The following is a 12,771-nucleotide window of genomic DNA, read 5'->3' on the forward strand; positions in this document are numbered from 1 at the left end:
CCCCCCCCCCCCCCCCCCCCACCGATCCTCCTGTTAACTCTGCCCTTCCGGGAACTTCCAGAACCTCCAGACTTCAGCCGTGGCTCCTGCAACCCTCGCGGCCCTTCAAACTTCCTGTGCTTTCTTGCCCTATCTCTGCTCGCTCAGCCCCCCGCACACACGGGCCGGTGAAGCCTCCCAGCCGAGCTCCGTCCACGCCGACAAAATGCCTGGAGTTTTCACCCAGAGCCAGCCCTACCCTCCTCCTCCCGCACTCACCTCTACAAACCTGTTTCTTTCTGTTTTTTGTTTTCTTAAGATCTTATTAATTGATATGAGAGAAAGAGAGCGTGACAGAGACAGCAGGAGTGGGGGTGGGAGGCAGAGGGAGGGGAGCCCGATGCGGGGCTCGATCCCAGGACCCAGGATCATGAGCTGAGCCGAAGGCAGACGCTTCACCAACTGAGCCACCAGCCGCCCCTACAAGCGTATCTTCAAAACACCTTCCCTCTTCCCTGTTCACAATCTAAGTAACTGCCCACATCCCCACCAGAAAATCAGTGTCTGCCTTTCTCCCTTGATGCCCCTAAGGCTGACCGTGACATTTCCACATGTGGCTGGGGCCAGGATGGTCAACGCACAAAGCCTCCAAGTCTCCCTCCTCCACAGCCAGGCTGACTACCCTGGAGGCTTCCAAGCCAGGGTTTCCTCAGATGGCCGTTAGGGTCCCCACTACCAAGCCAGAATGGGACTCACGTGATGCCCCTGCACCCCAACCCCAGAAACCACCACCTTGTCCTGGTGCAGACCCAACGTCAGGAGGTCCCTGCGGGTGCCCTGGAAAGCGGGGGACAAGGAAGAGCAGGGAAGACTCCGCAGCTGTGGGAAGCAGGCTGACCCCAGGAGATCCAGAACAGAACAGAGGTGGGAAAGCGGGCAGATCCGGTGCCTCTCCAGACCCCCTCACCCTCCCCAGCAGCAAGCCAGCTTAAGTAACCAAAACGGACCGGCCACCAAACTGACCGAGTCCATTTCCCTTCCGTTTCCTACTCCCATTATCAAGGCTTGGACTCGACTCCCAGGCCTCCCAAACCTGTGATTTTTCTGGAGGATTTAGAAAAACAGTGAACCGAGCTCCACTGTCCGTCTGATGCGGTGACCCCACAGGATCACAGAGCTCTCCCGGGTGTCCGGCCGCAGGTTTGGGCCGGAGATGACCGAGGGCCAGCTGCACTCCTGGCGCTCCCTTCCTGAGAAGCCCACGTGTGTCCGGAGTGCCCTGTCGACCACACGTTTTGACCCAAATCTTGTCCCCCATCAATCGCCCCATTAGCCAGGGAGCTCAGCCCGCGGCACTGCCCCACGGAGGAGTCCCGGACGCTCCTGCCCAGCTTGCTCTAGAAGCTTCAGCACAGAGCCCAGGTGCGGCTGTGGGCAGGCGGAGCCAGCCCGGCCGGCCAGCAAGCACAGGCCTCATGGGGCTTCCTTGGGCCTGGTTCTCAGCATCCCTGGCCCTCCACCCTGGTGCCTGGGACACACCAGTCTCCAGGAGGAAGAGGCAGTCGCAGGACCGACCAGAGCCCTAAGGAACCAGATGGCCAGGCTTCATCCCCAGTGGCCTTCCACGGCTTCCAGGATCCTCGGCCAGCGTCTCGCCTCTCCGGTGACTCCCGCTGAAGTGAAGGATGTTAATTTTTTTTTTTTTTTAAGATTTTATTTATTTGTCAGAGAGAGAGACGGGAGAGCGAGCACAGGCAGACAGAATGGCAGGCAGAGGCAGAGGGAGAAGCAGGCTCCCTGCCGAGCAAGGAGCCCGACGAGGGACTCGATCCCAGGACACTGGGATCGTGACCTGAGCCGAAGGCAGAGGCTTAACCAACTGAGCCACCCAGGCGTCCCAGTGAAGGACGTTATTAAAGAGTCTGGAGTGACACCTGGCTGGAAGAAAGTGCCGCATCCATATTTGCTGTTATTTTAATACCAATGTGGCTACATTTTCTCCTACAGTTCTGGCGGCGGAGCCCAGGGCAGAGCAGCCAAGGGCGCGAAGTCCGAGCACTGAGCCCACTCAGGGTCCTGGCAACAAACAGCGTGGCCTTGCTCGGAGGAGGCGGACTCTGGGAGCGCTGAGAGTGAAGGCGCTCGCTGGTCCAGGCCAAAAGCAAAGGCCCGGGCTGCCCAACCACTGGTATTTAAAAACCACAAGAATAGAGAGGAAAGAGCTGAATGACCGTTTCCAGGCACGAGTCCTCCACTAAGGGGCTCCCCCAACTGGAGAGCTTAGCATGTTTCCCTGGCAGTGTCCTTGCCTTTCCCAGAACCCCAACTTTGGGTAAGGTCTGCTTCCCTGTGGGAAGAGGACCGACCTCCCCTCTGGGAAAGCTGGGAAGACGGAAGCCACACCCCAGTGACTTGGGGGGACCCCCCCATCACCTGGTCCACCAGACCCCCTCACCTCGCTCAGCAAGGGCATCCTGGGAGCCTGGACTCTGTGGGTCCCTGAGCCCCAGGTTCCGGGGCCTGGGTGAGCTCTGCCCACATTCCCAGTGGCCGGGCCACCCGCCTGCAGGGGAGGTTGGTGCCAGCCTCACTTCCTGGAGAACCTTCCCCGACCTCCCAGGCTAAGTCAACAAGCCTCCTCTCCCTTGGGTTTCCTAAACACCTTGGAACTCCGCTTGGCAGCCTGTGTAATTTTCCATGATCCAGGGGACCCTCCACAGCTGCCTGACCGCAAGGATCAGGGACCCCCTATCTCAGCCCCAGGACCACTGCTCCGATGGGAATGGAGGAAGGTACAGTCTCAGGGCTGAGTCCTGGGTGACCTGCCCACCAGGTGGACCTCGGGTAGCGAGCCACTAGGATTCCTCCTGACCAGGCCTGCTGCCTGTGCGGTGGAAAAGGGATTGGGGCTTCGCTCAATTCTAGGCCACTGTGCTGTGCCCTCAGGGCTCTAGACACCCAAGCGCCCTCTGGGCTGGGGACGGAAGAACTCGAGCCATAAGGCGATTCTTCCCCAAGGCCGGTGGTGGGTTCGCCGCCCAAGATATCCACTGCCAGGCTGGTGCGCTCCGCCGCGCGGCCACCGTCCGAGTCCCGCTGGACGGCGTGCGTTGGACGGAAGCGCCCAGGGGCCGGCCTTGTCCCCGGCAGGGAGCGCGCGCGGGGGCCAGGACCGCTCCTCCCCGCCGGGCTCCACCGGACCCCGGGCGCTCAGGCGGCCTGGCTCGGATCGCCGCCGCCGGGGTCCGGCTGCCGACAGTGCCTCCCCGGGACCGCCGAGCCGTTCCGGCCTCGCCAGGGGGCCCGCCCGGGAGCCTTTCCCCGCCGTCCGCGCCGCCCTGGCCGTATCGCTCCCGGAATCTCAGCGAGTTTCCAGTTTCTCCCCACCTCGGGAGGGAACCAAGCAGCAGAAGGAGTTCAGGTAACACTCCGGGGCTGCAGAGATTTTCCCGAAACAAAGAAACGGGTAGACAACTCTGTCCTCCTGTCCCCCAAAAGAAAACGCGCACCCCTGCTCCCCAGCTCCGGGCCGCAGAAGGCCGGTGGTCCAGCAGCCGACTGTGGCCGAGGGGCCGACCCCGAGGCACCCACTACTCCGACCAGTGAGCCAGAGACTCGAAGCAAAAGGTGCCCGGGCCGCGCGCAGCCAACGCGGTGGCCGGGGGGCCTCCGAACGGCGCACCAAGGGATCCCAGGAGGGTCGCAGCCTCCAGCCCCACCGAGGGCCCTTTGCCCGGCCCAGCCCGGAGAGTCCCGCCGGTGGAAGGACGCACCTGCCGCGCTCACGCCGCGCACACCTGGCCTCCCGTCCAGTCGCTGCCACCCAGCGCGGGAGGGGCCTGACTCGTCTTCCGGCGCCCAGACCTTCCTTTTGCGCCCGGGACCCGCACGCCAGACTCGCACGGAGAACCGGCGGCGCGCGCGACTTACCCGCGGGGCTCCCGGGCCGGGCGCTCTCCGCCCCTTGCCCTTCCTCCTCCGCCGCCGCCGCCTCCCCCGCCCCCGCTCGTCTTCCTCGGCCCGGCGCGGAGTCCCCGACGCTCCCTGGCGCTCGCTTAAATCCCGGGAGGCGGTGTCCGACTGCCAGGGTGACACCCCTAAACGCGGTCCCCGGTGACCTCCAGCAGGGGGAGGGGGGAGGCCGGTGCGCGGCCCCGGGAGGGGCGGGTCCGGGCGGGGCGCGGGTGGCGCTCGGGTGGCAGGAGGAGGAGTTTCCCCCAGGGAAAGCCCGGGAAGCGCTTCTGGCCCCGGCCGGCTGGGGGGATCCCACGGAGTGGGTTTCGTTCCCCCACCCACCCCCGGCGGGCAATGGGGGCCGGGAGGAGAGTGTCCCCCTCCCCCGTCTCCAGGACCGCTCCGGTGGTGGGCGCCTCGAATTCGGATTAAGGAAGGAAATTCTGGGGAGCCCTGATTGAGTCCCTGGGTGAGCCCCAGGATCTGCTGCTCCCTGAGCTCCTGGGCGCGAGGACCCTCCCGCCGGCCTAGGCCATCTTTCCCTGGCCTGCAGCTCCCAAGTTCCAAGTCCCCCCACGGCTCCCGAGGCCCCCACGAGTGGTGTGAGGTCTTCCCACGCAGCGCAGGCAAGGGACGCCCAGGAGGGAAAGGGTGAGATAAACCTTAGTCCAAAAGGCTTGGCTTTTCCCGGTGCTCCCGAAGCGGGAGAGGAGGAAAGCTGAATTCATTCCGAATCACAGGCCTCTCTGGCCTGCCACCGGACTCTCGGGTAGAATTTTCTCTCCCACCCTGCGCATTGGGTCCCACCCTTAGATCCAGATAGCCCGGGGAACCACCCAGCTCTCCTGTTTCACAGGTGTCCTGGTGGCCCGAGGCAAAACGTTCCAGGACGTGTACAGCACCCAGGTCCGGTGGGACAGATGAAGATTTAGTGAGGTCCGGAGCCGACCACCAAGAAAGAATTCTTGAGACCTCTGTGATGCAGAACAGTGGTTTATTAAAGCACGAGGACAGGACCCGAGGGCAGATGAGGCGTGGCTGTTTTAGACCTGCAGGTTGGAAGGTGCCTGGTAAGGAAAAAGGGAGGTTTCCAAAGAACTTTCGTATCTCAAGATAACAGAGGCCTTCACTTGTCAAGTTAAGGTTGTCTTTTCCCCTCTAGCAAGGCATTAATATTAAGCTAGTTGGGAGGTTCAAGGAGGAATGTCACACAGGGCCCACCCTGGGGGGGGGCGGGGTAGGTTACGAGGTGTCAGCTTCCGCTCTGTGTTCAGCCCGCCTCCCGGTCCCTCATCAGGACTGTGTCTGGAACTGTCTGCAAGTGACCCGATGGTGGACCCGGCTCCCTAACGCCCACCTTCACACCCGGTGACGTGTGTGTTTCTATAGTCAGCCTCGTGTGCGGGTGACTCTCTCAACACGCGTTTCTCCTTCTCTCGGCAGCTTCACGAAGGTTTTGCTGGCGTGTGCACAGCTCCCTGAGCCTGCGATCGGGCTGGGTAGCCCGCGGGACCTCCGCGCGAGAGGTGGGCATGTGTACCCAGTCTCGGGCGCCACGGGCTGCTTCTCATCCCCTTCCAGGATTCCCGCTTCAGGGGTGAACACACAGCCCGCTTCCGGCGAGGGAGATGGCGGGGCTTTGGGGAGGGGGTCTGGGGGTTTTCTCACTCTTCTAAGGGAGCTGCAGAGCCCCACTTACTTGTGCTCAGGAATCGCCTCCCCATCACCATCTTCCCAGCACCCTTGCCATCAGCACGAAGCTAGCTCCAGGGAACGAAGGCTCCTCCATCAAAACAGACCGCGTGGAGAAAACTAGAAACTGAGTTCCTCTTGCTGTCATTGAACTGCTGCGTCACACCGGCTCTGAAGTGAAGCCCGCTTGCGACTTCTTTTGTGAATCATTACGGCAGAATCTGCAGGAAAACTTGGGAAATCCTCAGCCACAAGAGTGAAGTAGAAGTATGTATCCGGGGAAGGGAAGAAGGAATCCTAGTGGCAGGTCCAGAGCCCGATACGGAGCTGGATCTCATGACCCTGAGATCAGGACCCCGGCCAAAGTCAGGAGCCAGGCGCTGGACCGACTGTGCCACCCAGATGCCCCTAGAAGCCAGGGTTTTTAAAGATAACTTAGCAGAGGGGCGCCTGGGTCAAAGCAGTCTTTTAAGCCTCTGCCTTCAGCTGAGGTCATGATCTCGGGGTCCTCGGATCGAGCCCCACGTCAGGCTCCCTGCTCAGTGGAGGAGCCTGCTTCTCCCTCTGCCTCTGCCTTCTGCTCCCCGCACCCAGCTCACGCTTTCTCTCTCACACACATGCTCTTTCACACACTCACTCTCTCTCAAATAAAGAAAGAAAACCTTTAAAAAAAAAAATGAGAAATAGAGTATATGCTGATTACGTCCAACCCCAAAGAAGAAAAAAATGGAGTAAGTGGAAAAGAACTCAGTGAAGCCAAACAAAATGAAGCAAAGAAGGCTGAAGGGGAAGAGTAACACTCAGTCCGGAAAAGCCGGATAAGAAAACACAAAATACACATGGAGACAAGTATGCAGCGTACCTCAGCCATCATGCGTGGAGATACTCTCAGTTGGGCTAAACCGTCCAGGTACTATGAATAGGGTTAAAAAATACATAGATTATCAGATTGCCTCGTTTTTTTAAAGACCGTAGTACGCTAGGTTATTCATTAGACGTATTTAAAACGAGCTGGTTTGGCTACATTAGTAATGGACCAAATAGACCTGAGAATAAAAAGGTTTTATTGAGAATAAGGAGAGCCCATGATAATGACAAAATGCCTAGAAAATATAGTCATTGAGCTTGCGTACACCTAACAACAGTTTCCCAAAATGTCTCAAGGAAACATTTCTAGAATTACAAGATCTTTACAAATCCACCGCCTTCTCTCTCTCGGCCTGCAAAGGGCAGGCAAAGAAATACATCAGTGAAAAAACAGAAGATAACAACACTGACGGGGTTTGGGAATACAGGTGAGGTTCACTGGCATGAGGTCCAGAGCCGGCGACCAAAAAAGAATTCTCAAGACGTCTCTGGTGCACAAAGGTGATTTTTATTAAAGCTCGGGGAGCAGGACCCCTGGGCAGACAGCGCGGAGGCGCCTGGGTGCTGAGCAGCGGCTGATTGTGTCCTTGGGAGTTGGGGGAGGTGAGGAGGAGGAAGGTTTCTCAAGGATTTTCATATGTTAAAGAAGACTCCGGAGGCCAGAGGCCTTCCATTGTCAAGTGAAGGTTGTTTTCCCTCTAGCAAAGCATTAAGATTAAGATGGCTGGGAGCTTCCGGGAGGAAAGTTACCCTCCGGCCAACTCAAGCATTTTTCCACCGGCTGTGTGTGACGGGGACACTTCGTTGTATCTACGTTTCCTTCTGGAAGCTAGGTTGATAGAAATGCTTTGTTCTTGCAAATTGCTGAGACTTTTGTAGACTGAGGATGACTCCTGTCTTGCAGGTTTGTGATCTCTCTAACTTAACTATTTGTTTTTCCTTCCCTCAGTTTTAGGGCAGCTGGGAGTGCCTGAGGAATGGCGCATACATCCTATGGGGGCGGGGGAAGGGGGTCTGCCTTGTCCTCAGCCAGCCTTCTGCTCCCTCACCAACACAGGGAGCAGACTTTATTAATGGACTTAAATAGATGCGTACACCAAATAATTGGCCAGATGATCTTCCGTGTTAGTTCCTAGGAACAGTTAAACTTACTATTCTAGTCTTTCAAAAATTCTTCCAAGGAACTGAAAAACAGAAGATACTCATTTATCAATGCCTGAACCAGCGAAAATAGTTCAAGGAAAATTACAAGCCAACCTAACTCACAAATATAAATGTAAAAATCCTAAACAAATACTAACAGAATGAATCCAACTCTCTGCAAATAGATTATGATCAAGTTGGCTTTATCCTGGTAATAGGATATTGCTTTAACATTAGCAAAGCTATCATTATAGTTCAACACAGTAACATAAATCACAAAGCTAAATTCAGCCTGCCTCTTGTGATTTAAAAAAAAAAAAAAATGTCCTTTGCAAGGATGAAGTAAAAGGCTTGGCCCCAGGCTCAGCATGTGCCGTGTGTCCGGCTCTGTGGAAATGACAGTGACCTTCTATTAAACATGCAGCATGCTAGTGACCTCCTTACGGGATGGGCACATTGGGAATCCCAGTTTAACTCTGGGGACGCCCCGCTCTGGGAGGACACAGCGCTCCCTGGTCCCACAGGTGTGCTGAGACCAGAACTGGGTCTCTGGGCTTGGGTGTCTCTTGGGCAGCTAAGTAGGGCTGAGGCTCTGGCCAGGGAGGGCGTTCTGTGTCAGAGACCCCAAATCTTAAAAGCCCCTTGGCTCGGGAACCCAGAGGCAGGCAGTTCCGGAGAAAGCGGGTGGGCTGGGGAGTGATGGAGGGAAAAGTAGGGTCATGGTAATAGAAATTTTAGCTTGAGGAGGGGGAAGGAGGAGCAGCACTCAGGGGCCACATGGCTTCCCTTGGACCCTGTCCAGCAGGAAGGACCAGGATTCCTGCCCCGCTATCCTGAGAGGTGCTGGTGGCCCCAAGCTCTGCTCTCAGAGGACCCCTGGGTCCAGTAGGTCAGAAGGAGGGGCTTTCCTTGCTGCCTCACTGCCCGAGCCTCCCTCTGTTACCCTGGGGCCGCCACCCGGAAATGGTGGGGGGGGGGGCGACAGGCTTTCCTGGACTAGACCAGGGCATCTCTGGCCGCAGGTCTGTGGCAGGCTTCCCAGGGTGTGGTATCCGTCCACCAGAGTCCTGGTCACATGTGGTCCTCCAAGCTAGACATGGCCTTGATGGCCGGTGTCCTGTCACAGAGAAGCAGAGGTGTGGAGAAGATGTCCCACCAAGACAGACGCCAACCCCCGCCCCAAAAGAAACTTCCTGCCTCCCAGAGAACCCAGAACAGGACAGAAGCTACTTAACCTCTTGATGCCCCAGTCTCCTCTGTAAAGTATCACAAAGATGCAACTCTGGCGAAATGAGTTATGGCGTGTTCAGGTTTCGAAGAGCACGCGGCCCCTCCTAAATGCCTAGTTATGACCACCGACCGCTACTTCTACTACTACTAGAAAAGTGCTCAGGACGTACTTCCTCTCCTAAAACACGCCTAACAAAACACCTACCCTCATCACATTGGGAACATATTCTAGACTCTCCAAGATGGCACCCATAGCTCCAAAAAACCATAAAATAAAGGCACTCACTTTTACCTATGTGAATTAATCCATTTCTAATTGATCCACTCTACAATTAGCCTCTGGATGGGTGAACCCCCAACCTCCCTCTGCCTGGGGAGTCCCAAGTACTGCCTCTTGTCGAGCCACATTTCTGCAATGGACCGGCCAAGCCTGATCTCCCTAGTGCAGTCTACACTCCATCTACCCTCTGTCAGGGGCCCAGTAGAATTGCTCAGTTTGTGTTAGTGAATGCAAACCTTGTTTTCACCGTGTCGAGATGAAAGGTGACATTACGTTGTTGATGCCAGCATTTTGGACATTAGTGACAACATCACTGCAGGCTCCCAGGACAGTGCGGATGCCAACCGGCTACCCACAGTGCCCTTTCAAGCATTTTGATAAATGCAGCACCAGTGCTAACAAGAGCGAGTTATCATTGAACAAACTTCATTAAAAGTCAACCTCCAGAATTCTATCTCAAGCACACCTCCCAGGCTTTGACTGGAGGGTGACAGAAGTCAGAGCTGGAGAGGCATATGGGGGCTACTTTGCAAGGTGAGGTGTCACAAAGCCTTTCCGTTCACATGTCCTACTTTCTGAAAGAACAGGGCCCAGCAGACCAGCTGCCCAGCTCGCCCATGAGGATTCTTTAGGGAGGGGCTGGACGTTCTCTGCACCAGAAATGTGTACAAAGCCAGGCTGGCAGCCTCTTCAAGGTGAGGCAAGAGGGAGGCAGTGAGTGGCTCCAGTGTGGGACAGGGAACATAAAGGAGCTCCTTCCTCCTCCCCCCCCCCCCCCCCGACCTCACGGACACCTGAGCCCTCACTTTGCATGTGCTCAGACAAGCTACTACATAGAGCAGGGCTGCTCCTGGATGGGCGTGGAGATGCTTGTGGTGGGCACCAAGGCAGGGCAGGCACCAGCAGGTCCAACTCCCCTCCTTTGTCCTCTGCGTGGGTGCGTTCTGCAGAGGGTGTGCCAGACTTCTCTAGAGGGAAGAACAAACATTTGACAACATTTGGAAGTGGGCTGGATCAGAACTCCAAGACCCATTCAGAGAATCTGGTTTGACCTCAGTGCTGGGGCGTCCTTAAGGGTTTAAGACAGAAGGTGAGATGAATGTGCAGCTCTGGTTTCTGCCTCCTTCCCTCCCCCCAACCCCCCCCAACTCAGGTACAGGGCAGGGAGGGACAGTGTTTGCAGGGGTGGAGGGGGAGTAGTTAGAAGCCAGGAATCGTGTTCAGCTTTATTTGCATAGCAAATGTTCTTCCATCCCTCTTATTATTTCATTTTGTAGCATTTTATGAAATCTGTTTCTAAATGAGTAGTGCAGCCTTTATTATTCATCTCAGAATGCACTGAAGAGGTCAGAGTAAGTCTCACCAGAATGGACCCCTCAGGCTTGTGCACTATTTTGAGCTGAGGGTAACTGACACCCTGTGGGCCTCGGATGATTCTGAAAACAAGAGAAATTTTGCCCCTCCCTTAACTACATAGAAGAATCCAAACTGAGGGTCTCTCCCAGAACCGGAGTTATTAGCAGAGATAAATTTATCTGGGTGACCCGCCTGTGGGCTTGGTGGACATCTGTTTGCCAAACATCTGTTGTTGTCTCATCTCCCTGGGAAGTGCCCTCCTCCCCTTTGAAACCCAGACCCCTATCCCATTTCTTGGCTCAGGAGGGACTAGATAATCTCATTAAGCTCCCTGTCTTAGAATCTTTCACATATGTGGGGTTTCCATAGTCATGAAATTAAATTTTATTTTTTCCTGTTAATCTGTGTCATGTCAATTTAATTCTTAGACCAGCCACAAGAACTTTAGAAGGGTAAAGGAAATTTTTTCCTCCCCAGCAGCACATACGTAGGGCCTATCGAGAGAAATTAAAATGTATTAACTACCAAAGGCAATTCCATTTCCAGAAAGGTTGCTCTGATGAGATGGGTCTCACCGAACCCCTTGTGTGACCCCTGGAGATTTGTCCTCCCGTCACTCCCACCTTTTTTAGGGGTGTTGATCTGGTTACATTTTTTTCTTCAAAAGAAAGAAAAATTAGAAATATTTCATTCATAGAAAGGTGTGGGGGTTTTTTGTTTTTTTGTTCTTCTTGTTTGTTTGTTTTGTTTTTGTTTTTTTGAGCGAGATAGAGTATGAGTGAGCAGGGGAGGAGGGAGAGGCGGAGGAAGAGCATCTCCAGCAGACTCCCCGCTGCGCAGAGAACCTGACGTGGGACTGGATCTCACCACCCTGAGATCACAACCTGAGCAAAAACCAAGAGTCCAACACGGAACTGAGTTAACCAGGTGCCCCCATAGTAAGTTCTTAAAGATCTAAAATTTAAAGTTTTTTTTTTTTTTTTAAGGTATTGCTCATCATTAAACATACTGTTCCCCTCCTTGCTTATTATGATTTCTTTTTTCTGGCTAAAATGCACAAAAATCATTTTTAAAAAGCCCAGCCTGGTGATTCTATAGATGCGCTCTTCAATATTCACACTTAAATATCCTTCAGACTTTGAGTGGCTATTTGGGACTCCCAGAGCCTCCACGGCCAGACCTAGGTACAGCTGTTGAATTTACCACCATCTTTCCTGCCCCGCTCCACCTCCAAACCCACGGCTCTGAGTCAGGAAGTCAGCTTAGGGAGCTGTCCCTGTTTTCTGTCCCTTTCCTGGTGATGGCTGGCCCAAAGTTTCATAAAACCTTTAAGAGTCTCTCCCCAGAGAAATGACGTCCAGCCACGAGAGCCGTTGTGACATGTTAAGTGGGCAACAGCAGAGTTGGGATGGGTCAATATGCTTCAAAACAGAGCAGGAACCCATGGCACGGCCCACAGCTTTGGTGAGCACTGTTCCTCCTCCCCTTTCTTCCGCACGAGGACAAGCCTCATGGCGACTTCTTGGATGTCACACCTGTGTCCACTTGGAACATGAACTGTGGCTGATTGGCGAACAGCATAGTTTGTCTTGACTTGAACGATTCTCGTTCTATTCATTTGGGGACCTGTGACACGCTGAGCACAATTTAAATATGCACACATGTGCTCGTACATGTGTACGTGTATATACACACGTGTGCATGCACATACATGTAAACAATATGTCAATGTATATGCATATGTATCTGTCTATTTCTCACCAGTTTTCAGAAACCGTAAGTGCTTTAGTCAATCTGTCCTTCAAAGAATGAGCATGGGAACCACCCAGGCCCACTCCCGAAATAGTCCCCTATCTCCAGGACTTCCGTATTCCCGGCCAATGACTTGATTGTTCACCACTGAGGCTGTGGGAAGGCGCACAAATTCTTCTACCATAAGTATCAACGGGTTAGGCCCTGAGATTCTTCAAATCTCTCCTTCAAAACTCCTTCCTGGGTTCTTTCTACTAGTCTGGAATGTTGCGAGAAGGATCCAAACCCAATTCCATTCAAACCATCCCCCACACGACCCTGAAGGCCCCACCTTAAGCTAAACTTCCTGTCCTCGGTTGGTCCTCGGTTGGTCCTTGGTTGGTCCTGCTTGGCCTCCCCTCTCCCGGGCATCTCGAAAGCTCTGCTTTATCACCAGGAGTGAGAAACTGGTCTTTGTCTGGGTGCATTGGTGGTTATCTGTCAGCCTACTGCTGACAATAATGATGATTTTATATAGA

At 54.8% G+C, this 12,771-nt stretch overlaps 1 protein-coding gene and 1 long non-coding RNA gene across 3 annotated transcripts in view; one reads left to right on the forward strand and one right to left on the reverse strand.

Moving 5' to 3' along the window:
• The window catches only part of TMPRSS2 (transmembrane serine protease 2), a 33,966-nt gene extending 29,908 nt beyond the window's left edge, over positions 1–4,058 (reverse strand). The window contains exon 1 of one of the 2 annotated variants that reach the window (XM_059392385.1): positions 3,910–4,058. The gene's annotated coding sequence lies outside the window, so the exon portion shown is untranslated. Of the gene's footprint in view, positions 1–3,752; positions 3,888–3,909 lie in introns of those variants that run through there. The other variant, XM_059392387.1, reaches the window with a different exon arrangement.
• LOC132012417 (uncharacterized) lies at positions 4,004–9,197 on the forward strand. The gene is made up of 4 exons (XR_009402608.1): positions 4,004–4,067; positions 4,790–5,003; positions 5,377–5,459; positions 5,672–9,197. It is a non-coding gene; the product is annotated as an uncharacterized LOC132012417 (long non-coding RNA).
• Positions 9,198–12,771: the final 3,574 nt, after the last annotated feature.

This window comes from Mustela nigripes, chromosome 2 (assembly GCF_022355385.1).
Source record: "Mustela nigripes isolate SB6536 chromosome 2, MUSNIG.SB6536, whole genome shotgun sequence".
Classification (NCBI taxonomy): domain Eukaryota; kingdom Metazoa; phylum Chordata; class Mammalia; order Carnivora; family Mustelidae; genus Mustela; species Mustela nigripes.